This window comes from Podarcis gaigeae, assembly GCF_964106915.1.
Source record: "Podarcis gaigeae genome assembly, chromosome: 5".
NCBI lineage: Eukaryota > Metazoa > Chordata > Lepidosauria > Squamata > Lacertidae > Podarcis > Podarcis gaigeae.
In genome coordinates this window covers 83,556,439-83,582,545 of record NC_139681.1, presented here as the reverse complement: position 1 = coordinate 83,582,545, position 26,107 = coordinate 83,556,439, and the positions used below count along the sequence as shown (strand labels likewise).

The 26,107-nt window shown below is 41.9% G+C and overlaps 1 long non-coding RNA gene across 1 annotated transcript in view; it reads right to left on the bottom strand.

Annotated features, from left to right (window-relative positions):
- Positions 1-646: 646 nt before the first annotated feature.
- LOC310845123 overlaps positions 647-26,107 on the bottom strand; it is a 57,619-nt gene continuing 32,158 nt past the window's right edge. The window contains exons 3-4 of the long non-coding RNA XR_014564483.1: positions 4,416-4,648; positions 647-742 (exon numbers count right to left, since the gene is read on the bottom strand). This is a non-coding gene — a long non-coding RNA (uncharacterized lncRNA). The remainder of the gene's footprint in view (positions 743-4,415; positions 4,649-26,107) is intronic.

Below are 26,107 nucleotides of genomic sequence, written 5' to 3'. Positions count from 1 at the left end.
ATCAGGGCTCTGTGGTGCAGAGAGCCATAACTCATAATCTGGTGAACTGGGTTTGCTTCCTCCTCCTCCTCCTTAGGGTAGTGATAAAGCGGGATATAAAATCCAAACTCACAGAGCCTGCTGCTCTGATTTTCTGTACTCTCTACTTTTCTGGGCACTATATCTATATGCTTTTACGTCTCTGTTTCTATAATCTAGATCCACAGGATTTGCAAGAAGCAAGGTGGTTAGAATGCTGCCTGAAGAGCAATGAAGAACTCTGAATTAAAACAACAGCAGAGCACAGCTTTTCTTTTTCCTTTAAAAAAATCATTTGGAGCTCATCTGCACTCTGCAGGCAGTATTAAGGACAGCCTGACCTTGCAATTTCTGTTGGAGGATATCCCTTCCCAATACTTGCGAGTGCCAGGAAAGCTATGTTGGCTGATGTGAAGCTGTTAAAAAAAGGGGGGGGACAAGCAAGTATACAGGTGATTGGTGACTTCTTAATTATTTTAAGGTAAAGAAATTATTTTAAGGTAAAGAAAAGTAAGACAAATCCCTGCTCCTGTCCTGAAAACATGAAACTCATACAGATCTTAGAGTTTTGGTTGGCCTAAAAATTGCCCTAATATGGTTTGTGGAGAAAAGAGAACCACTTTCACTTCCCCCATGAAAGCCTTTGCACCTGCAATCTGGAAGGTTCAATCCTCCCTAGTGGGGTGGGTATGGTGTGTCCTGTGTCTACAAAGTTCATCTCCTTCTGCCAAAAGGATATATATATATATATATAGAGAGAGAGAGAGAGAGAGAGAGAGAGAGAGAGAGAGAGAGAGTCATTGTTAGATTCCCCGTAAGAGTGAATGGCGAACATATGGTTTCATTTTACACCCAGCATCTCAGAAGGTGAATCACAAATCAAACTGGACAGAGTACAGAGTGATTCAGAAACAGAATGTTGCTTTTTTAACTGCAAGCACAAGGAAAATATTGGGGTCCATACAGACCCTTAGAAAATACTCTTCCTGAAACAATTTCATATAGTCATGCATTTGGAAGCTAGCCCACTGGGCCATTTAACCCAAAGTTTGCTTTAGAGCATGATATGCTATACCTAAAATCCTCTTCCTACTCATTTCCTTGGAAATAATCCCTAGTTATCACTTATGCACTTACATCCAATTCCATGTGCTTGTTTGCTTATTTATTGACCAATGACATCCTGCCCTCCCTGTGTGCACGGAGATAAACAAAGCTTCGGTCATTGCCCTAGATGTCCCTTGTGAATCACCAAAGATGGAGGTTCTTTCACAGGCAGCTCAGCAGCTGGAAAACTGCTGTTAGGTGCCACATTCCTTCTGTATCTGCCTAGATGCAGGCAAAGTCAACAGGACATAAATGTGTGTAAGCACAGAATGGGAGCCATAAGGTTGTTGTGTACAGGACTTCATGGACCAGCCTTACCCAGTAGCCTTCCTGGTGACTTCGGTAGTGATGGGTTCTGACAGCTACTACAGCCAAACATGGAGAACCACCTCCCAGCCTTTTCTGTGTCACTTTGACTTGCATCTTGCTCTTTCATGCTACAAGAAGATGGGAAATGCTGCCCGAGGCAGCTGACAGCACTGAAGGAGGGCTGGGAGAAGGCTCTTTGCATGAGAATGTGGCAGCTATTGGAACCACCAGCTCCTTCCTTCACCTCTTGACTTCATGGCGGCACATTCCCAGACTTCTGTTTAAACAGACCCATAGATTAAACATTTAATCTATGTCTACCTTGCATAGTCTAAACCTACTATTTCTTGCAATATTAACAGTGGATAGGGTGAATAATCCTGTTCAGTCTCCAATTTCAAATGCTTTTATTAAACAATGGGAACTGTTTCATTGTCGACCAAAGAAGAATGGCAAATCAAGTTGATGGACTATGTCAAAATGGCAAAGTTAACTGGGAAGCTCAGGAAGACAAGAACTTTTTAAAAATGGGAAATGTTTATAATGTATACACAAAATCATTGCAAACAGGCCAAAACATTAGCAGGATTCTAAATACACTTGTAATGTAAAAGTACAGATAATTTAGGATGATGAAAAATTGGAAAAGTATTGATATGTACTTGAAAATATAATTAAGAGAATGCATGGGTGGGATGGGGGAAGTCAGGAGATTCAGAGCAATCTCGATATGTGGAATTTGTATGATATTTTAATGTAATTTTCTTCTTCTTCTCTTTTGTTCTTTTTCTTTCTTTTCTTTTGAGTGTGTGTGTGTGTGTGTGTGTGTGTGAGAGAGAGAGAGAGAGAGAGAGAGAGGAGAAACTGTGTCACCCTGGAATATTGGTTAAGAATCTGTTCCCATCTCAATTTCTCCAACCCCAGCCAGAATATTAACAGCCATTCCTTGTATGAACTCTCCACCCCATATATTGTTAGAAATTTGTGGCTGCCAGACATCTCTAATCCATGAATCCACCAAATCTTAGAATTTAATCAAGCGAGGCTAGCTTCCTGAACCCCTGGATCCAGCAAGTGTTAAAATATAAGCCAGGCTAGTTTCTTTATGAGGTGATCACCTGGGTGATGGGCTATTAAGGGGCTCAGTGCAAGACGGCAAATGGGTGGTGCCTACTCCCTCAACAGAAAAAAACAGAGTTTAGAGTAGAGAGTTTAGGAAGGAGTGGTGTGACTTGGAAGAAAAGAAGCCGGGAGAGAGTAGCATGCCTAATCTCTGCTTGAATCCAAGGCTGTGGCTATGGGAGAAGTTAATGGAATGTTAATGCTGTGAACCCCTCCATTGTAGGCTCAGGTTGTATATATGTGTAAATAAACCATATATCATAAAGACACCACAGTCTCTTCTGTGCCTCATTTCCCCAAGGAAACACAAGCCCTGGCTAAGCGCCTGGAATCTCAAACAACTCAGAGATTGGGATGGCATGCAACAATATTTTATCTCTTTTCTCTCTCTCCTTTAGGCCACTGTCTTGTTGCTTTCAATATTATTCTTAGGCGAAGGGTCATAGCTTGGTCATAGAACATCTGTCTTGCAAGCAGAAGGTCCTGGATAAAATCCCTGGCATCTTCAGGTAGGGCTGGGAACGCGCCCTAACTTAAACCCTGGAGAGCCACTGCCAGTTAGTATAGACCAGGGTTTCCCAAACTTGGGTCTCCAGCTGTTTTTTGGACTACAACTCCCATCATCCCTAGCTAGCAGACCAGTGGTCAGGGATGATGGGAATTGTAGTCCAAAAACAGCTGGAGATCCAAGTTTGGGAAACCCTGTTTAACTGAGTTAAATGGACCAATGGGTCTTACTCAGTAGAAGGCAGGTTCCTATGTTTATGTAGACCTGGAAATTGTCCCCTGGTGACCCTCTGACCATCTGTAGAGACAATCCTGAGCTAGCTGGACCAAGGGTCTGTCTGATTCTGTATAAGACAGATTTCTATGTTCACATAGGCATGGGAATGCACCCTGCCTGAAACCCTGCAAAGTTGTCAGTGTAAGCAATACTGAGCTGGATTGACCAAGAGGTCCTACTCAGAATAAGGTAGCTTCCTATGTTCCAGTTGTTGTTGTTGTTGTTCTGCAGCACACAATGAATGCAACTCCACACTGCTGGCATTCATAAAGTCTGGATAAGATATTAGGCAAAAGGAGATTACCAATCTGCTGAGAAGATGCTGCGAAAGGCTATGTACAAAGGCAAGTAAACAAACATGGCTTCATTACACAGTTCACTACACCTTGCAAGCAATAGGCAGTTCTTTGTCCCTCGCCACATACAGTATTTCATCTCCACCGCAACCCAGGGAAGCCAATAAAACATGAATGAGCGTTGCCAAGGCAAAGTTTTAAGACTTATGATTTTGAATTTTCTATTAGGGATAAGGTTAAATTTATGGATGATATACTGATTTAGAAATGTGTTTAGACAGGAACGTGGCATTTCCTATCCCACCCCCACCCCCTTCCCCTTCAGGCTGGAATCAGAAAGCTTGGTGAAAAGAAGATTGTTAAAGGTTCGGCAGTACATAAAATAAATTCAGCTTATACTTTCAGAGAGCCCTCTGGCTGTATAAAAAGATGATGACAGTGACAGTGGGGGGAAAATTGCTTATATCTACAATTCTCCATTATTTTCTCATTAGCCTGAGTTTTAAAGGGAATCATATTAGTGCCTCCAGAGGATGAACTATATAAACAAGAACTACAGATTTATCTGTGCATTAAAAGAAATGCTATGGTAACAGGTTTGATTGCCTCCACTGCAGTTTAGAATCCTAAAGGATGAATTATCCTGAGATAATCTCACCTCTGTACCCTTTTCTATATTATATTTCATACCTTTAATCCTCCAAGGCTATGGCTATCTAATAATACCCCTTTTGCCTTTCTTCCTGCTTTCCATGCGGCAGCTAAAAGTATTTCCTTACCATTTAACTAAAACACATCAGTTAAGTTGATTTTCCTTTGATTGCCGGGAATGCAATGAGTTACTGTGTGAGTTTTACATCTGGAAGATTTATGGAGATTAATTTGCAGTGTTAGATGGGGAAATGCTGTTCCGCTGAAGCCCTTAGTTGAAAGTATTCTTTAAAGTAGACTGTTGCAGGGCACTGTGGGTCTTTGCTGTGAGGAATGATCATTCTGTTGGTTAGAAGTGTTTCTGAAACAAAAGAAGAAAGAATAGTGATATGATGTACAGAAGCCGATGGCTAATAGAGGAAGTTCTAAACAAATTTATGGGGTTTCGGTTATTGAGGACCTCTTGTTTTGAGGGTCAATAAAAGTGGAAAGTTTAAATTACTTGTTAGCGTGAAGTGGGAAACAGAAGGAAATCATATGTAATATTTTTTTTAAAAAAATGATATTTATTAAAGTTTTACAGACAGAAAAAAGTTACAGAATAATAAATAAAAAAAATTAAAAAATAAAAGTTAAAAGGTATAAAAATACAAAGAAAAAATACAAAATACATGAAAAATAAAAAAGAATTAAAAACAAATCATTCTTTTCATGCCTTATATTTCATTTACTTATTTCCCTGACCTCCTCGCACCTCCCTTTTTTGTATTCCAGTTCACATGGTTAATTCAGCAAATCCTTACCCTCTTTGTTTTTATCTTAATTCTATATCTTAACATATTATAGCTTTATATTTTCATCCATTATCAATCCATTTTTACATGTTCTTATTAACTTTGTTGCTAAGGCCGCTTCATTTCAATCCAACATCATTTTAACATTCATTAATTTTACAATGTTTCTGCAGATAGTCTTTAAATTTCTTCCAATCTTCTTCCACCAACTCTTCTCCCTGGTCTCGGATTTTTCCAGTCATTTCCGCCAGTTCCATATAGTCTATCACTTTCATCTGCCATTCTTCCAAGGTGGGTAGAACTTGTGTCTTCCAATACTTTGCGATGAGTATTCTTGCTGCTGTTGTAGCGTACATAAAGAAAGTTCTATCCTTCTTTGGCACCAATTGGCCGACCATGCCCAGGAGAAAGGCCTCTGGTTTCTTCAAGAAGGTATATTTAAATACCTTTTTCAATTCATTATAGATCATCTCCCAGAAAGCCTTAATCCTTGGGCACGTCCACCAAAGGTGAAAGAATGTACCTTCCTTTTCTTTACATTTCCAACACTTATTATCGGGCAAATGATATATTTTTGCAAGCTTGACTGGTGTCATGTACCACCTGTACATCATTTTCATAATATTCTCTCTTAAGGCATTACATGCCGTAAATTTCATACCTGTGGTTGAAATCATATGTAATTTGAACGTCCACATGCCACTAGCTATTTAGGCAAAGCAATTTAGGCAACAATCACTTCATGGCTTAACCCTTTAAGCGACTTACTTTGGATCAAGTGCTTCTGAATTCTCTCAGACTACCCATTCATCGTAGGAGAAACCAAAATGCAGCAGAAAATGTGTTAAATTTAAAACAACAAAACTCAGCTCACATTAATACTGTATGTTTGGCTCTGGCAAGGGAGAGGATGGGGACAAAAGTTACAAGTTTAGAGATAAGAATCCTTAAAAAAAACAAAAAAGCATCTGCAGTGGAACCTTGGTTCTCAAACGGCTTAGTTGACGAACAAATGGGCTCCTGAATGCTGAAAACCTGGAAGTAAGTGTTCCGTTTTTCGGAAGCTGAGCATCCGATGTCGCTACCGGCTATTGTTTCCGGGGTACCTGTGCCAATTGGAAGCCGTGCCTTGGTTTTTACATGTTTTGGGAGTCAAACGGACTTCCAGGATGGATTAAATTCGAGAACTAAGGTACCACTGTATTTTGTCTTCCTGTGTCAATACCTAACCCTACATTTAAAGCACTCTTATGCTACTTACTCCGTGATAGCTTCTCCTAAAGAATCCCAGGAACAGCTGTTTGTTAAGAGTGCTGATAACTATTAGGGGACACTTCACAGTACTACAGTTCCTAACACCTTTAAGAAACCACGGTTCCCATAATTATTATTTTTTTGGGGGGGGGAGTAATGACTGTTGAATAGGAGTGCTTCAAATGTATGATTTGAATGTGACCTTGGTTTCCTTTCTGGAACCCCAAGGAGATAGACTGTTTCTTTCTTTTTTTATTTGCATCCCAACTGTTCTTCAAGAAATTTATCTTACCCCTCCATTGTATTGCCACAACAGCCCTGTAAGGCAGGTCAAGAGATAGAGACTGACTTAAAGTTACTCAGTGAACTTCATGACTGAATGGGGATCTGAACCTGGGTCTCTCCAGTCTTAATTCAGCAGTTTAACCTTTACGCCACTGTAGCTTGCCACAAAAAAGAACATATGCACCTGGCCCCAGGAAATCTGCTTAAAAGGTGTCATGTCTAGTAGAAGTGGAAGTAATTCTCTCCAAGATGGGGGGTATGTTTCAGCCTTGTCCTTTTGATTCTTGGATCTTCCAGTTGCTAGCCAGTGTGATGTAATTGTTAGAGTGCTAGAAGAAGACCTAGGAGAGTAATGTTCTGTTTGTCACTCAACCAAGAATCTCACTGGGTGACGTGGCCCTATTCATAGTCTCTAAGCCTAACCTACCTCACAGGGTTGTTGTGTGGTTAAAATGGACTGGGGAGAACTACATGTATACCACCTGGAACTCCTTGGAGGAAAGGTGGGATAGAGGAAGAGGAGGAGGAGGAGTTTGGACTTGGTATCCTGCCTTTCACTCCCCTTAAGGGCAGCTAAGGAGTCTCAAAGGAGCTAAGAATCTCCTTTCCCTTCCTCTCCCACAACAAACACTCTGTGAGGTGAGTGAGGCTGAGAGACTTCAGAGAAGTCCAAGGTCACCCAGCAGCTGCATGTGGAGGAGCGGGGAAGCGAACCCGGTTCACCAGATTACGAGTCCACTGCTCTTAACCACTACACCACATACTTGTTCATATTTGCAAAAGCACTGTCCTAAAAGGTCTGACCCAGATCACATGACTGTATATAAATCTTTCCTTTAAATGCAGACTCAAAACCCATCGCCACCTACTCAGAGCTCATAGATCAAATTATTCCCCCTTGGGCTTCTTTTCTCCATAGTGTCTGAGAGAAAGGTTGCCAGTTCTTTCATCTGGGGAGTGCTTTGCCACTTCCTGAGCCTAAACAAACCTTTTAATTGGAAGGATTTGGACGGGTGACCTAGGCATGTTTTCTTCCCATGAACCTTGCTTGCTTGTTCATGGTACATGGTTGCACAGTGGGAGAGAAGGTGAAGCAGTGTGAGTAGACTTTGACCAGCTGTGAATGACTGCAGCAATTGATTAACCCATCTGCAAATTCTTCTTCAATAAAAGCCCTCCTGGATACAATGTCACTGACACCATTAGAAATGGTGTGACCAGCACTTTAAAAATCAATTGCAGTTGGCAGAGGGCTGTAGCTTAGTGGCTGTGTGCAAAAGGTCTCAGGATAAGCATCTCCTGAAAAAGATCCCTGTCTAAATCCCTGGAGATTTGCTGCCAGTCAGTACAGGCAACACTAAGCTAAATAGGCCATTGGTATGGGACGCAACGGGTGGCGCTGTGGGTTAAACCACAGAGCCTAGGGCTTGCTGATCAGAAGGTTGGCGGTTCGAATCCCCGTGACAGGGTGAGCTCCTGTTGCTCAGTCCCTGCTCCTGCCAACCTAGCAGTTCAAAAGCACATCAAAATGCAAGTAGATAAATAGGTACCGCTCCAGCAGGAAGGTAAACGGCATTTCCGTGCGCTGCTCTGGTTTCACCAGAAGCGGCTTAGTCATGCTGGCCACAAGACCCGGAAGCTGTATGCCGGCTGCCTTGGCCAATAAAGTGAGATGAGCGCCACAACCCCAGAGTCGGTCACGGCTGGACCTAATGGTCAGGGGTCCTTTACCTTTATTGGACCCAACATGTTGGAGGGTATGCCATGATACACTATTCCATTCCTCCCCACATTCCTCAGTTTTACCTGCCAACTAGTCAGCCAGCATTCTGTGCCCACTGAGTGTTATTTAGTTTTCGGGGTTCTCCCACCCTGGTTATTTAAAAATACAGTGGTACCTCGCGTTACAGACGCTTCAGGTTACAGACGCTTCAGGTTTACAGACTCCGCTAACCCAGAAATAGTACCTCAGGTTAAGAACTTTGCTTCAGGGTGAGAACAGAAATCGCGCGGTGGCGGCAGGGCAGCAGCAGGAAGCCCCATTAGCTAAAGTGGTGTCTCAGGTTAAGAACAGTTTCAGGTTAAGAACCTCCAGAACGAATTAAGTTCTTAACCCAAGGTACCACTGTATGTATATTTTTTGGACTTCCTGAAGCTCCCCACAAACCTGCTGACATTCCCCTTTTGTGTGCCTTTTTGCTACATAAGTATAGGAACTTTGAAAAATTAGTTTTCTAACCTATAGGATATAGGTTACAATATACCATTCAATTCATGGGAGAAGTTGTGGAAAGAAGATTTAAAATTTACGGCTTGTAGTGCTTTAAAAGAAAATTACGGTATATGAAAATTATGTATCAATGGTAGCTAAAATGTATAATAATTCATCTAATGTGTGCTGGAAGTGCAAAGATAAAGTAGGTACCGTATTTTTCGCTCTATAAGACGCACCAGACCACAAGACGCACCTAGTTTTTGGAGGAGGAAAACAAGAAAAAAATATTTTGAATCCCAGAAGCCAGAACAGCAAGAGGGATCGCTGTGCAGTGAAAGCAGCAATCCCTCTTGCTGTTCTGGCTTCTGTGATAGCTGCGCAGCCTGCATTCACTCCATAAGACGCACACACATTTCCCCTTACTTTTTAGGAGGGAAAAAGTGAGTCTTATAGAGCAAAAAATACGGTACATTCTATCATATGTGGTGGTCGTGTAATGAGGCAGTAGGCCTCTGGGAAATGATTTATAACTAATTGGGGGGGAAATGTTTAAGATAACTTTTGTTAAAAAAACAGAGGCCTTTTTATTAGGAATAACAGGTGAAGACGTACCAAGAAATGTTAAAAGACTATTTATGTATGCAACCACAGCAGCAAGGATGCTATTTGCCCAAAGATGGAAGGAAAAGAAAGTTCCAACGAAGGAAGAATGGATAACAAAGATGATAGACTATGCTAAAATGGCAAAGATGACAGGGAAGATCCGCAACCAAGGTGAAAGGTTTGTACAAGACTGGATTTTTTTTTTTTTTTTGTTATAGAATATCTTAAAGTTCATTGTAAATAGTTAAAAACATTAGCAGGATTGATATAGCATCAATGAAGTCCCATGTCTTAAGGTTATTAATGGATTTGAGATTGAATGGAAAAGATAAGATGTGTAAGGAAACAAAGGGGAGACATTGGAAACCAGGGTGGGTGGGGGGAAGTTCAGAAGGCATAAATAATTACTTAGTTTTAATTTGTGTTGAAAATTTAGAAATAAAAAAAATATTTAAAAAGAAAAAAAGAAAAATTAGTTTTCTATTAGTAAGTGTAGCAATATTCTTCAGCAATTGAAATGTTCGGCATTCCCCCCACCCCCACCCCCGAAATCCGAGTGTTTTTACTATTCAGAATTCAGGATTCAGAAATAAAAGAGTAACTGAATGGATTATACACTGAGGCAGAGAAGCCATATTAAGGGGCAATAGCCTCTGTGTGGTTCAGACAAATCCTAGTGCAGTATAAGCCTCATCAAGGCCTGCCACATTCGGGAAAGGGTCTATTTTTGTCTGTTTCTCTGGGTCTAAATTGGCTCTGTGCACACCCCTACCTGTCAGTAATGAGCAGCTATTTCCAGGTGTCACAAACTCCCATCTCTGGAGGCCGAGCCCTGAATGGATCGCTGTAATTATCTCCACAACCAACACAGAATATAACAATTGTAACTTATCAGCAACAATGGGAAGCAATTGTAGGTAGGCGAAGGGATTTCCAGCTGGTGCATATACACAAATGACCATTTTCATATTGAAAATGGCAGGTTCCAGACAGGCACAAACAGACACAGACACACACACATGGTTATTACAGGGATGGGAACGAGAATCTTTTTGAAACTCCATTTCCAAGCGTCTCTGAAAATGCAGCACGGTGAAATTCTAGGCTTGTTTCATATAAATCGTCTGCAGTTGAACCTGGAATTTAAGGGCAGAGCCACAGGTCATGGATTGTAGCTACTCAGGAGTGTTAGCCCTACTCAGACTACACCCATTGGAATTAACAGACATGGCTAACTAACTATTGATTTTGATGCATTGATTTTAATGAAAACAGTATCCTTCATCAATCTGTAACTGCGCACTGCTGTACATCCTGACAGCATTACACTGCATCATCATCATACAGTTGTACCTGACAGCATTACACTGCAACAACATCATCATCATACAGTTGTACCTTGATTCTCAAACTTAATCCGTTCCGGAAGTCTGTTCCAAAACCAAAGCGTTCCAAAACCAAGGCATGTTTTCCCATAGAAAGTAATGCAAAATGGATTAATCCATTCCAGACTTTTAAAAACAAACCCCAAAACTAGGGTTACCAGATGTCCCTGGTTCTTGGGTGACAGTCCCCGGATTTGCAAATCTGTCCCTGGACAAATTCCGATCCCGGAATGTCCCCGGATTTGCAAATCTGTTCCCGGGAAACGTGGCAGCGGCAGCCTCAGCAGCCTGGAGCCAGCCTAGTAGTGCAATTGGCTCTGGCTGGCTCCAGGAGCTGCTCACTGTCATGGCGCCTGCCATTTTTCCTTGCCAGAACTTCCAGCACTACAGCAGCGAGCAGCTCCTGAAGCCAGCCAGACCCAACTGTGCTACCAGGTTGGCTCCAGGCTGCTGACTGCCATCACCACTGCCAAAGGGGAACTGGGGACGTCCGGCGGTACAGATCTCCTGCCCCCTTCCCCATTTGTTTTGACTGAGGGGGCTTTTGGATGGGGGGGGGCTTTTATCCATTTCCACAGTCATACAACCAATCAATCAGTAGCTGACTGAGTTCCACACAGTCACAAAAACAAATTAACCAAAAAAAACCTCAAAAACAAAATCGCAAAATAGCAAAAACAAAAGTGCCAAACTTTGGTGCAGGGGCCCCGGAACCAATAGCTGACAGCCACATTGGATGTTCGGCTTCCAAAAAACGTTCAAAAACTGGAACACTTACTTCTGGGTTTTTGGCATTTGGGAACCAAGGCGTTTGAATACCAAGGTACCATAATAATAATAATAATACTTCAGCAATTCTGGGTGGCTTCCAACATATATAAAAACATAATTAAGCACTAAAAAACTTCCCTATACAGGGCTGACTTCAGATGGTTCGGGGGTTGGATAACTCCATACTGTCCAACATTTCTCTGATGAAAACAGGAGAATCCTAAGGAAAAGCGGGACATTCCAGGATCAAATCAGAAACCAGGGTGGCTTCTGTAAATCCAGGACTGTCGCTGGAAAATAGAGACACTTGGAGGGTCTGAATTAGATACAGTATATTTATCTATTATTAAGAGTAAGAATCATGCTTGCTTGCCTGCTTTTATTAACAACTATTAAAGAGGGTGCTTACATAAAGTATTAATGCCATGCTACGGATAGAAGTATTCCTGCATAAAACTAACATGGTATCGCAGTTCCTATAGCAACTAAATGTTTCAGAGTGGACACCACAGTAAATGCCAATCTGTGAATATCTGGAATATGTTGCAGTACATTCGTGGCCTCATTACTATTTTTTTAATCTTTTGTCATCAGGTTGACTTTAAAGTCCTGTTGTTGAATTATTCAAATTATTCCATTTGAATCATATTGGGGAAAGATGAAATTATGTCCATTTGAAATCTAAACAGGACTTAAATAATAATTTGCCTTTCTGTGGGAGTAAAATCTCTAGAATAGCTTGCCATCTGCTCCCACTATTTCTGTTTATCCAAAATTTTCCCAGCATCTATCTCTGGTGCATATCTGTCCCTGTTTTGCCTTTGAGAGATGCCTGCTTCAAATTACGTTAATGTGATCTGCTAGCATTTTCATTGCTATGCTTCCCTGGGCCTTAGGGGTGAGAGCCTTTACAGGTAAACCTCTGTTGTTGTTGTTGTTGTTGTTGTTGTTGTTGTTGTTGTTGTTGATGTTGTTACTTCTGCTGCTGCTACTTCTACCCATCCTTCACCGCTAAGTCCCAGGGAGAGTTTCAAAAGTTTCAAAATCCGGAATTAAAAACAGATAAACCAGTTATAATCAGAGGGACAGAGTAGGCCCTGAAAACACACATCTCAGGTGTCAAAGACTAAGATAAAGAGGTACATCTTCAGCATTTGTGGAAAGTTGTGTAATGAAGGTGCCAAACAAATTTCTGTAGGTAGGGAGTTGCACAATTCAGAGGCTACCACAGATAATTTCCTCTCCAGGGCACCACCACTTGGACTTCTGAGGGAGATGGAACAACCAAGAGGGCTGCCTCTGTTGATCTTAATACCTGGGCTTAAGCCCTTTAGGGCTTTAAATTGTGGCATGAATGCCTTATATTTGGCCCAGAAACTAATTGGAAACCAATGCAGCTATTTCTGTGACTGAGTGTTGGTAATATACTTTGGGAAAGATCTGACATTCCTTTACGCAGATGCAGTTTGTATCAGTTCATGGGTGTAAAAACATGATGTCCTTACCAAATGTGACGTGCATGTATAAAATCTAATGTGGGTCTGCAATGTGGGTCCTCTCTTAAAGAGGGCACGTATTGCAGTGAGATCTGGACAACAGACACCCTGTGTTGTGGGTGGGTACGATTGGTCAGCCACAACACCCGATTGGGAGGTCTCTCAAAGCTGGGTGCAATCTGGGCAATGGGACGCAGTCCAAACGGTTCGCAGGACATATTTATGCCCATGCACGCGACCCAGAGCTTCCTCTTTTGGTGTGTGCGTTTGGAACACCCACCCACCTCTTCCTACTTTTAGGGCTTGCGCTTGACCTTGCTATGCCGTCATGTGTCATCTGTTGTTGGGACAGGGGCATGGCAGGAATTTTCCCCACTTGGCTGACTGGCTGTTGCCATTTGGGTTTCGCCTGCCGCGTAGTAAATCGTCACAACTTGTAAGGTTGCAGATAGGCCCTGGTTCAGGTGATAGGGATGGGAGAACGCTCTCACCATCCTTATGTGAAGGGTATTCCATTAAAGGAATCCAGGGACTCAATGGTTTGGTCAACCCCTGAGAGGGGGTTGTGCCTGTGCCTGAGTACAGGGGGACATTTGGGTGGCGGACATAGCCCGTTCCCAACTTTCCACTTATCCAGGTGTTCACCCTTGGCTGACCTATGCTGGAACCCTGGGTCAGCGCTACCTGCATGGCAGTGAGCTAGTCGAACCAGAGCCTATGCAACCAGTCACTTTCTGTAATCAATAAAGTTGTGGCCTAAATTCTGCCAAATACCAAACCAAAATTTGAGTCATGTGTGAATTTATTTAGGGGGGAGGTTTCTGAGTCTGAACACACAAAAATCACACAGTCAATTTTGACTATAAAAGTTAGAAATCAAACATGCTCCATTTTACACTTATTAGATTCCATATTCCTCTTCAAACCTAATAGTTCCAAGTTGATGCCCAGGAATTTCTGAGGCAGGTCTGGTGCACTCCTTGGGCAGGAAGGGCGAGGGTATATATACAACCTTTCATGCACCTGGAACATATCAGATGTTGCATTGATGCATCTAGCCCAAAGATTTGCCAATGTGGTTTCTTACAGATTATCAAATTTCTTCCATTTTCAAAGACTAGTGAGAGTTACGTTGCAAGACAGGTTCTGATTCAACGGGCTTCTAATATAATTTGTACAAAACAGTTGGGGGGGAGGGAATAAACCTGATAGTGTTCTTAACTACCAGACTTACAGTCCTTCTCTACCTCATTCATAGACTAAGGCTGCAATACTAACCCCAGGTACCTGGGAGGCAGCCCCACTGAATGCACTATGGCTTATTTCTGAACACACATGGTTAGGATTGTGGTGTAACTTCTATTCCTGACTTGAAGTGGTTCTTTTACTGTTCACATAGCAGATCAGCATTAAATGCTACCATTAAAGCATTATGAATGTTACCTTAATTAGAGGCTTCACAACAAATCAATGACTCTTTAAGCACTCAAAACAAGCTACACTTACATCATTATCATATCATTGTTGTTTCCAGGAATTGTAATGTGCATCTACAAGGCAAGTAGATGCAGAGACAGAAAAGCATGCTGGAGACTATTTGCATATGATACCGATATGGATAGTGATCTGCCCCTTCACTCTCCCTTCATGTTACAGGGGGCAAAGAGGGCATCCCCAGTGATATCAGAAGTGCTATTTAGCTCACCCATAATGGTTGCTGATTAATATCTCTTTGTTCTTTCCTGGTACAGAGAGCATCTGTTTAGGGGAACTTGTGTACACTGCCATTTCAGATGTGTGCCATGAGAGTTTATCTTGCTGTCAGTACCCAGATTACAAATGTCATCTACAAAACAGATGACTTTGGGGGTGGGTCTCCTTTCATTCCTTTTTCCTTTTTTCTATCTGCACATTACGCCATACCTTTCCCTTCTTACCTCAGACTGCAACAGGAACTGCAAGGTTTTGATCTGGCAACTTATTGTTGTTGTTTAGTCGTTTTGTCGTGTTCGACTCTTCGTGACTCCATGGAACAGAGCACGCCAGGCACTCCTGTCTTCCACTGCCTCCCGCAGTTTGGTCAGACTCATGTTTGTAGCTTCGAGAACACTGTCCAACTATCTCATCCTCTGTTGTCCCCTTCTCCTTGTGCCCTCCATCTTTCCCAACACCAGGGTCTTTTCCAGGGAGTCTTCTCTTCTCATGAGGTGGCCAGAATATTGGAGCCTCAGCTTCACGATCTGTCCTTCCAGTGAGCACTCAGGGCTGATTTCCTTAAGAATGGAGAGGTTTGATCTTCTTGCAGTCCATAGGACTCTCAAGAGTCTCCTCCAGCACCATAATTCAAAAGCATCAATTCTTCGGCGATCAGCCTTCTTGATGGTCCAGTTCTCACTTCCATACATCACTACTGGAAAAACCATGGCTTTAACTATACGGACCTTTGTTGGCAAGGTGATGTCTCTGCTTTTTAAGATGCTGTCTAGGTTTGCCATCGCCTTTCTCCCAAGGAGCAGGCGTCTTTTAATTTTGTGACTGCTGTCACCATCTGCAGTGATCATGGAGCCCAAGAAAGTAAAATCTCTTACTGCCTCCATTTCTTCCCCTTCTATTTGCCAGGAGGTGATGGGCCCAGTGGCCATGATCTTCGTTTTTTTGATGTTGAGCTTCAGACCATATTTTGCGCTTTCCTCTTTCACCCTCATTAAAAGGTTCTTTAATTCCTCTTCACTTTCTGCCATCAAGGTTGCATCATCTGCATATCTGAGGTTGTTGATATTTCTTCCGGCAATCTTAATTCCGGTTTAGGATTCATCCAGCCCAACCTTTCGCATGATGAATTCTGCATATAAGTTAAATAAGCAGGGAGACAATAAACAGCCTTGCCGTACTCCTTTCCCAATTTTGAACCAGTCAGTTGTTCCATATCCAGTTGTAACTGTAGCTTCTTGTCCCACATAGAGATTTCTCAGGAGACAGATGAGGTGATCAGGCACTCCCATTTCTTTAAGAACTTGCCATAGTTTGCTGTGGTCGACACAGTCAAAGGTTTTTGCATAGTCACTGAAGCAGAAGTAGATGTCTTTCTGGAACTCTCTAGCTTTCTCCATAATCCAGCGCATGTTTGCAATTTGGTCTCTGGTTCCTCTGCCCCTTCGAAATCCAGCTTGCACTTCTGGGAGTTATCAGTCCACATACTGCTTAAGCCTGCCTTGTAGAATTTTAAGCATAACCTTGCTAGTGTGTGAAATGAGTGCATTATGCGGTTGTTGGAGCATTCTTTGGCACTGCCCTTCTTTGGGATTGGGATGTAGACTGATCTTCTCCAATCCTCTGGCCACTGCTGAGTTTTCCAAATTTGCTGGCATATTGAGTGTAGCACCTTGACAGCATCATCATTTAAAATTTTAAATAGTTCGAAAATCTCTTCAAAAGCGAAATACTTGGGTATTTGGATCACCCCCAAGAACATAAACTTATTTCAGGATAATTACACCAAAACTTGGCTAGAGATTAGAAAAAACTTGGTAACCTGGAGTAAAGTAAAATTAACATTCCTGGGTAGAATTTCCATTATAAAGATGAATGTGCTTCCAAAATTAATCTTTTTATTTCCAATGATTCCGATACTGGGTGAAGCAGGTTGTCTCAAGATATGGCAAAGAGAAATTTCCAAATTTCTGTGGGAAGGAAAGAAACCTAGGATTAAACACCTGATCTTAATAGACATAAAAGAGAGAGGAGGCTTTCCCCTACCCGATCTAAAACTTTACTACGAGGCAGCCTGTTTCACCTGGCTAAAAGATTGGTGCACGCTGCAGGATCTGGACCTCCTGGACCTGGAAGGTTTTGACAATCGTTGGGGATGGCACGCCTACCTAATATATGGAAAAGCGAAAATTCATAAAAAATTTACCAACCATATAATAAGAAAGCCACTCTTTGCTGTATGGGAAAAATATAAAGACCTGATGGTGCCTAAAGTCGCGTGGTGGACTTCTCCAGTAGAAGCCATAGCAGTAAAATGGAAAAATACTCAGGAAAGCTGGCCAATATATAAAATACTTCTAAAAAATGAAGATAACCAAATAAAATTTAAAAAAATTGAGGAAATAAGAGAACACATTTCAGACTGGTTCCAATACCATCAGTTATTTGAAAAATTTAAATCTGACAAACAAAAGGGGTTCTCAGTAGATATTTCCTGATTCGAATCTGATCTTGTAAATTCTAAAAGAAAAACTCTTTCCAAAACTTACCGACTCCTCCTTGACTGGACAGTCAAGGAGGAGGAGGTAACAGTGGCAATGGTGAGGTGGTCCCAGGATTTTGGCCATTCAATGACCATGGCCCAATGGGAAAATTTATGGAAGATCAATTGGAAATTCACAAACTGTTACACGATTAGAGAGAATTTTCAAAAAATGCAACATTGATGGTATCTAACACCATAGAAACTTTCAAAAATGTATAAAAATGTGTCAAGTAATTGTTGGAGATGCGGAGACTCAGGAACATTCTACCATATGTGGTGGACATGTAGGAAAATACAGGTATTCTGGGAGAGTATACATGCAGAACTGCAAAAAATGCTAAAGATCTCTTTCAATAAAAAACCAGAGGTCTACCTCCTGGGAATAACAGATTTCGATATTCCACAAAAGAGGAAGGGTATCTTTTTATATGCGACGGCGGCAGCAAGAGTTTTGATCGCAGCAAAATGGAAGAGTAATGAAATCACCTCTATACAAGATTGGATCCAAAAGCTGACAGAATATGCCGAATTAGATGGTTTATCAGAAAAAATAAAGAATAAATCAAAACAGGAATTTGTTTCTAAATGGGAGGTTTTCAAAGAATATCTGAAAAATAAATATAGTAGTTTAAACTCTGTTGCAGCATTTGAGGAACTTCAGTAATAGTTGCTAGGTAGATAGAAGAAATTAGATTTATTGAGAATAAGTTTAATTATGAAAAAAATGTGTATTGGCAGTAAGTAATATGAATTTGAAATATGGAATAGACGGGAAGTTGGGTCTTTAGTGTTAAGACCAATAGATGTTTTATTGTTTGCCAAGAAAATTATGTGTCTATGGTTATTTTTGTAATTTGTGTGGAATTTGGTATTTGTGTTTTTGTGTGTGTGTTTTTCTTGTTGTGTAAATAAATAAAATAAAATAAAATAAAATAAAAAATAAAAATAAAATTTTAAATAGTTCAGCTGGAATATCATCACTTCCACTGGCCTTGTTATTAGCAGTGATTTCTAAGGCCCATTTGACTTCACTCTCCAGGATGTCTGGCTCAAGGTCAGCAACCACACTACCTGGGGTGTATGAGACATCCATTTCTTTCTGGCATAATTCCTCTGTGTATTCTTGCCACCTCTTTTTGATGTCTTCTGTTTCTTCTGCTTGGCAACTTATAGTTCTGTGCATAGTGCCCTGTTTGATGGGCCACCAGGACTTTATGCTGAAGCATATCTCTAGCCAGGTCAGTAAAGCAGTAGTAGCCAGCAGAGATGTGGGTGGGGCTGTGGTCTAAACCACTGAGGCTCTTGGGCTTGCCGATCAGAAGGTCGGCGGTTCGAATCCCCACGACGGTGTGAGCTCCTGTTGCTCTGTCCCAGCCAACCTAGCAGTTCAAAAGCACGTCAGTGCAAGTAAATAAACAGGTACCCCTGTGGTAGGAAGGTAAACGGTGTTTCCGTGCACTCTGGTTTCCATCACGATGTTCCGTTGCACCAGAAGAGGTTTAGCCATGCTGGCCACATGACCCAGAAAGCTTTCTGTAGACAAATGCAGGCTCCCTCAGCCTGAAGCGAAATGAGTGATGCACCCCACAGTCACTTTTGACTGGACCTAACCATCCAGGAGTAACCGTCCAGGCTACCTTTTTACCTTAGTAGTCAACAATGTGCTCTACAGATGATTTGGATTTCAACTCCAAACCCGCTCCTGCCAAACTCAAACCAATCTATTTTTCATCCCCACTCCAGAGATTCTACGTATCTGAATAACTCTTGAGCTCTCATTCATTTGCATTGCTCCTTCCTCTCTCTCCCTTCTTTTCTCTTTGCAACGTTTCTTCATTTGCATGCTCTCCTCCACCTGCCCCAATTTCCCACATGACCAGAATGGCAGTCTTCCCCACACCGTGCCCACACCTTATTACTTTCCCCATCTTCTTCTCTGTCTCTCATGCGCACGCACACAAACATAAAAATGACTTCATTTGTATTCTGGCGATTGGCAACCCAATTTATCCTGCCTTGCCAGTTCGTTTAAAGTCTCTACATATGAAGTCATATAAGACAGCTGACTCCCTTAAAAGAGCATATTTAAATGCAGCCTGGCAAACATTCCTGCAGACCGGCAGCATCTACAAGTTCCTAAGTGACCTTTCCCTGCGTTTCCTATGCAACTGTACCAGAAGCAAAAATCTTTGTTTTTCCCCACCAGATGTCTTAATTAAAAGGACACCGTAACAGCTATCTCCCAGAAATGAATGGAAGGCATCATTTAAATGCTGCACATTCATTTTTCAACTGCTTGGCCAACAAGAAAATATATAACAAGCAAGCAGCAATTGTGGAAGTTGCTACAACAGTTTCACTGTCTACCAGTTAATTTCCAGACACAATTCAAAGTGTTGGTTTGTTGCCTATAACGCCCTATTCAGCTTAGGTACAAGATATCTGAAATACCATATTCCCTCACATGGACTTGCCCAGGTTCTGAGATCTTTGAAGAAGGCCCTTCTCTCAGTCCAACAACCTGTCTCACAGCCACACTTGGTAGGGATACAGCAAAGGGCCTTCTCGGTGGTTATTCCTCCCAGGATGGAGCTACACTAACGGTTTTTAACATTAAGGAAGAGTTAAGGAATGGTTTTGATTACATAGATCAGGGTTCAGCAAACTTTTTCAGCAGGGGGCCGGTCCACTGTCCCTCAGACCTTGTGGGGGCGGGGGCTGGACTATATTTTGAAGGGGGAAAAATGAATGAATTACTATGCCCCACAAATTACCCAGAGATGCATTTTAAATAAAAGGACACATTCTACTCATGTAAAAACACGCTGATTCCTGGACCGTCCGCGGACCAGATTGAGAAGGCGATTGGGCCAGATCAGGCCCCCTGGCCTCAGTTTGCCTACCCATGACATAGATGGACACATGACGCCCTACTTTTTACATTCACAATGCGTTATTACCTTGTCTTTTTATTGCTTTTTAAAATTGGTCTGTGCTGCTATATCAGTGAAACACGGCTCATATGCCCCTATGTAGTGTTCCCCTTCCCCCTTTTTTTGCCACATTCAAACTCTGCCTCCCCTTCCAGTGGTATTGGGGGGACAATGTTCAGTTCAAATAACAAAGGACACAGAGGGAGGGAGGGAGAAAGGACGAATTAAAATGTGACATCAGAGGATGGAGCGGAGAGACCAGCAGCAGGGGAAAAAACAGTGTTTGGGGAAATGGTGTGGCCAGATGTTACTTACATTTGACCCCCAAAAAACAAGGTAAAAAACTTTTTGATTAACAAGTATGCCCTGTGATGTTTTGGAATGACATATCTAATATCATTCTAATAGGGGAAAATAACATTAAACAGGTCAGTGTAGATCCAGCCTCTGACATCTTTGGATTTTCCTGCCAAGAGAAATTAGACTTGGCTTCCTCCTTGCTATCCTTCTGACAGCAGGTGAAAACTTTCTTATTCCAGCAGGCTTCTAGGAAAAGGATGGTGCTACGACGTTTTTTTATTGTTGCTATTATTTGTATTTTAAATATATCTTTATTATACATTGTTTTAATTCTGTTAGTGTTTCGTTACTTTTTAATGTTTATCTATTCCATGTTTTTAGCCTTTTCTGTTGTTTTTTCCTGTGTGTTTTTATTTTTTTCATTTTTTCTACCCACTTTTAATTATCATCTTCCCTCTGCAGTGTTGGATGGCAGGTTGAGAGGAGTTCCCTTCCAGGACAGACTTTGCTCGTGTGCTCAAGACATCGGTTCCATAAAACATATTTTGTTGCATTGTGCAAAATATGAGCAGGCCAGGGCTGAACTGATACTACCCTTGCTAGTACCTTTCCCAGGAAAATCAGAGGCTCACTATGTCAGGTTCCTACTGGAAGACCGGACAAATGCTAGAACGTTAGCAGTGGCAAACTTTTTATCGGTGGTTGCAAGAATAAATGAGCCCTATATTCTAAACAAAATGCTTGTTTAACCTGGAGGTAGGCTGTATGAATTGTGTATTGATTTGTAATGATTTGTTGGGTCTCTGGACCATAATAAAGATTGATTGATTGATTGATTGATTGAATTATCATCATCATCATCACCATTGTCATTTATTCTTTATACCACTTTTGCCTCTGACCCCACACACCACTGGTCAGTGTACCCAAAAACACTGATCAGAAGAGAGTGCAGCCCTCAAGCTGAAAAATGCCCCAATTTCCCCTAATATAAAAGTTTCTAGGAATGTGAAATGGATAGATATTTAGGTTATTTCATCTGCTTCTCAATAAGTGCTTGAAATACCATTGGCAACAAAGTGTAGCCCTGTAAAAAGAAGCTTTCAGGTGAGATCTGGGCAAATTCACTCTTCTGTGTGTGAAATAAATATATAGAGAGCTTGGCATTATGGCAATGTGTTATGGAATTAAAATTTGGCCACAACTTTCAAACTTTCAAATGTAGAAGAACCTTGGCTTAGGCATTGGGCATGTATCCCTCCCGGCCCCGGAACCGGGGGGAACTGGAGCTCCTCATGGTAAATGGGATATGGGGATGCTCTGCAAGACGTATGTATACGCAGGCAGCCCACCCCATATCCCCAAACGCAGGGGAGTTCACTGACAACCTTTCAGTGTATGGCCCTTTAAGAGGGGACCCTGGAATCGCCACCGTGGGGGGGGGGGTCACCACACCCCCCCACAGGGAAGAAAAGATTAAAGAATTCCACCCAAGGCCTAAAACTGCCACAGTTGTGACGAATTGCTACGAGGAAGATAAAACCTGCCAATGCAGGAAAATTTCTTCCCGGCTCTTCAACAGCAACCAGGCAAAAGACCGTAGCAGCCTCCGCTAAACAGGAAGAAAAAGGTTAACCTGCAAACTAGAAACATTAAACAAAGGGAGGGGTGGCTTGGGGGGTGAAGCTCTTGAGTTGACTGCTTGGCTGCTGCTGGCTCCTCCCCCTATTTATGCGACTGGCCCCACCTCCCAGCTGTGTAAATTGACTAACTGAGGCTGGGCGTGTGCCTCCAAAGAATAACACTGAGAGGCAGGCCAGCCCATACAAACTGGTAAGTTCCTTGAGGTCCGAAGCACCGTGTGCAATCCCGCAAAGGGCCCCTACAGTGTAAAGTGTGAGTGCTCATTCTAAATCTGCTCTAAAGGAGAGCTTCTTCCGTAGAGACCAATATATTTGAGCTCCGTAGTTTGCTGGCTGTAGCCTCTTTTCTATCTTGTTTCCCATGGTGTCATCTTATCTAATCACAGCTTAGTAAATGCTAACGCCATAAGAAGCCTTCAGCAGAAATGAGAGTTCATGCATCTGTCTCTTGCTGAAAATGCTTATGAATAATGGCTTATGGCTGTTCTAGTCAGTTAGGAAGAGGTGAGCATCTCTTCCAGTGTCATTGGAATGGAGGGGGGTGCAATGGCTGTAGACTTTTACAATGGTGGTGGAAAGATTGACCTTAAAAATTACTGAGACGACACAAGAACTGGAGCTTCTATTTTCTGCCCTGGTAGATGAAGACCATTCCCAACAAATGATGCACCTACCTTGCTTAATCCAAGAATGGGCAAGCCAGTCTATTTCTAGTAACATTTTCACATGCATTTAGCCATGTGTCCATTCTGTTTCATCTCTACACTGATATCAACCATGTTCAGCTTGTGACAGGAGCAACATCACAGTCCTAGATTATGGAGTCCATGGAGGAGAAAGTATGTAGAAAATTGTGTGTGTTGATTAATACTTCACAATTAACCTTTGCAGGAACTTTACGGTGTGAAGAGATTTTAACTTATCAAAGGAGGAAGGGACTCAATGGCATTTCATGAGGGGGCCACAGGGTTGGTTACCCCAGGCACAAAATTCTTAGGGGGACCAAATTTCAACACTCAGTACTGCCTCAGTGCAGCTGTGGGCTTCCATTGCTGGGCTCCATTGAAAACAGCTTCTCCCTTACTGGCTTCCGTTGGTATCCGGAAGTCAGTTCTGTCCCCAGGCGGGGGGGACAGATAGTCTTAACGAATGCCTAAGCAACCACTCACATTTATGTATTTCAATAAAGTTGTGGCCAAAATTATGCCAAAAACCTTAAACAAAAATTATGTGTGTGTTGTGAATTATTTGAGGGGTGGCTTGGGGGCCTCCACATGCAAATGTGATTAGATGTGGGAGTCTGAAGGAATACACTGCTGCATCTTTCAAGGGCCGTCTTACTCTTATATTCAGGGCTGCCAACTTGAATAAAATATGTTGGGGCAGGTAAGCTCCGTTCCACATAATCGATCACATGACACAGTGCACAAACGCTTTCAAATATTTTATTGGGGAGGGCTAAAGACCTCCTCAGCCCCTAGAAGTTGGCTCCTGTGATTTGATTTATATCCTGCTTTTCTTCCCGAAGAGGCCCAGACAAAGACACTACCACTGTTGCTTGGGTAGACCCAAGCCTTGGGAGATGCATAGGTGAGACAGCCCAGGTATCAGTGCCAAGGGGCCCTGTAAGAGCATTGGTCCCCCAGCAGCTGCCCAAGGATATCAGGTGGTGTCATTGGCCCTATCTCGGTAAGAAGTTACACCTTTTTGTTGTACAGGGGCGGGGGGAACCTGAGCTTAAGCATGGAGATGAGACATTTGTTTCTTTTTCTCATGCTCATTCACCTTTAATACTTTTGTCCCCAATCATGTTTCCACCGAAGACCATATCACAGATTGACTTTTGTCTAAAGCAGAATTTCAGTCACAATTAGAAGACTCCTTCATGAGTGAAACATCCAAAGGACTATAATGGCAGACAATGGCAGACATGTTTATCTTTCTAGGGAATTGCACATATCCCAACTGGGGACCCACAGAAAACAGGCTAAAAGTTGTTAGCTCCATGCCATCAAGTTCTATCCAGCTCTGGATTCTGGAACTGTGGAAGATGCATCTGAGGGTTTTCAAGGGGTGAATAAAGGAGCTGTTAGAGGAGAATGTTAGAGTCCCAAACATTCCTAATTAATCTGACTGCTTTAGGCTTTGGCATGGTTCATTATTTTTTTAAGAACCGGGAGAACATCTGTAATAATTTCATTGATAAGATTTCAAGTTATTAAAATATTGTGCTAGATATTTAATTCCCAGCCAACCAAGTAAAATAAAAAACCCAACCTTCTCTCTTTTTCCCCAAAGTGACAATTCCTAGAACAGAATCAATAATTGATCATCTTTCTAACTTTTTTTAAGTGTCGTTTTACCTGAAATTAAAGCCAAGCAATTTCACAAGTTCCACTGAATGATTTCTATCAATATCATATAAGAGTTAAAAATCCAACCCAGTAATTTAATACTGTACCTTGTCTACTGCCTATTTAAGCTATTTTGCCTCCCTGTGTATTTTCACCCGCTTCACAGTCCTCTTCACAACTCTGCTTTTTTTTTACAATATGGTTATACACAAACAATCTTATAAATGGAAATGTTTCTTGATGCGAAGAAGTGGTTTTTTCCCCTTGTTTTCATAATTCATGCCCTGCTTCATTCATCATGCTCCACGCTAGGGGTGGGCGAACTACAAGCTTGCAAAATCTACTTTGTGTTTCTTTTTAATAGAACCCCAAGGTCAACCAGCTGGCGCCAAGTGCAAAATAATGGCTTCTAAAGAGGACTGGCATATTCTTAGAATTAAAGAACAGGGCACCACTGAGTGCATCTTAGCCCAGGAATTTGTTTTTCAGTCTCAGAAGTGAGCTCATGGACCTTCCACACAAAAATCCACTCTTGTTTTCTTTCAGTAAAGCAATTGCAAGTCAGATCCTTCTTGAACTACTGCAAATCACCCACAAACCAGCAGATCCTGATCAAGCTTCTCTTGAGTCCTACTCTACACTGTTGATTGTGGGCAGCCTTCAGACATGTGGAATCTACTTCATTTTTTAAAGGAAGTCTCAAGATCCACCACTTGGAGCCAGGTGTAAAAGACATACACTTAAAGAATGAAAGAACTCTGACCCCAGTACTTCGTTTTCAGTACAAACTAGTCCATTTACCACCAAAGCTGTTTTCATTCTGCTATATAATTGCAGGGGCAGGGGCCTCATTTTGTTGTTGCTATTATTATGATTATTTTTTAAGAGAGTAAAAAATATTTGCTTATATGCTGTAGAAGGTCCTTGCTTCAATCCCTGGAATCTCCAAATAGGATTGGGAGATTTTGTACAGTGATTAAAACTTTATAATTAACCCTAACAGGAACCTTATGTTGAGAAGAGGCAGTCTGAAATACTGGAGACCCAATGGTGGTAATTGTAGCTATTAGGAACAAGGATCTGGTTCAGTATAAGGCAGTTTTCTACGTCCCTGATCCTGAGTTATATATATGTGTGTGTGTGTGTGTGTGTGGTGTGTATAATGTGATTCCACTTTTGGGCAGTTTCAGTACTTGTGAAAGCATTTGTTTCCATCAGTTTTGGCTGGGCACACAGTTGATTGCCATCAGTTCCTTTCCGTAATGCCATCATCACATAGCTAATCATCATAGCTTGAAAATGGGAGAGAGAAGCCTTATGTTTGCAAAGGTTTGTTAGAGATTTGTTTGCACATGCTGAAGTGATGGACAAGTTACAGGAGTCAGAGCACCAATTCTGGGCACCACAATTTAAGAAGGATGTTGACAAGCTGGAATGTGTGCATAGGTGGGCAGCCAAGATGATCAAGGGTCTTATGAGGAACAGTTGAAGGAGCTGGGTATGTTTAGCCTGGAAAAGAGGAGACTGAGAGG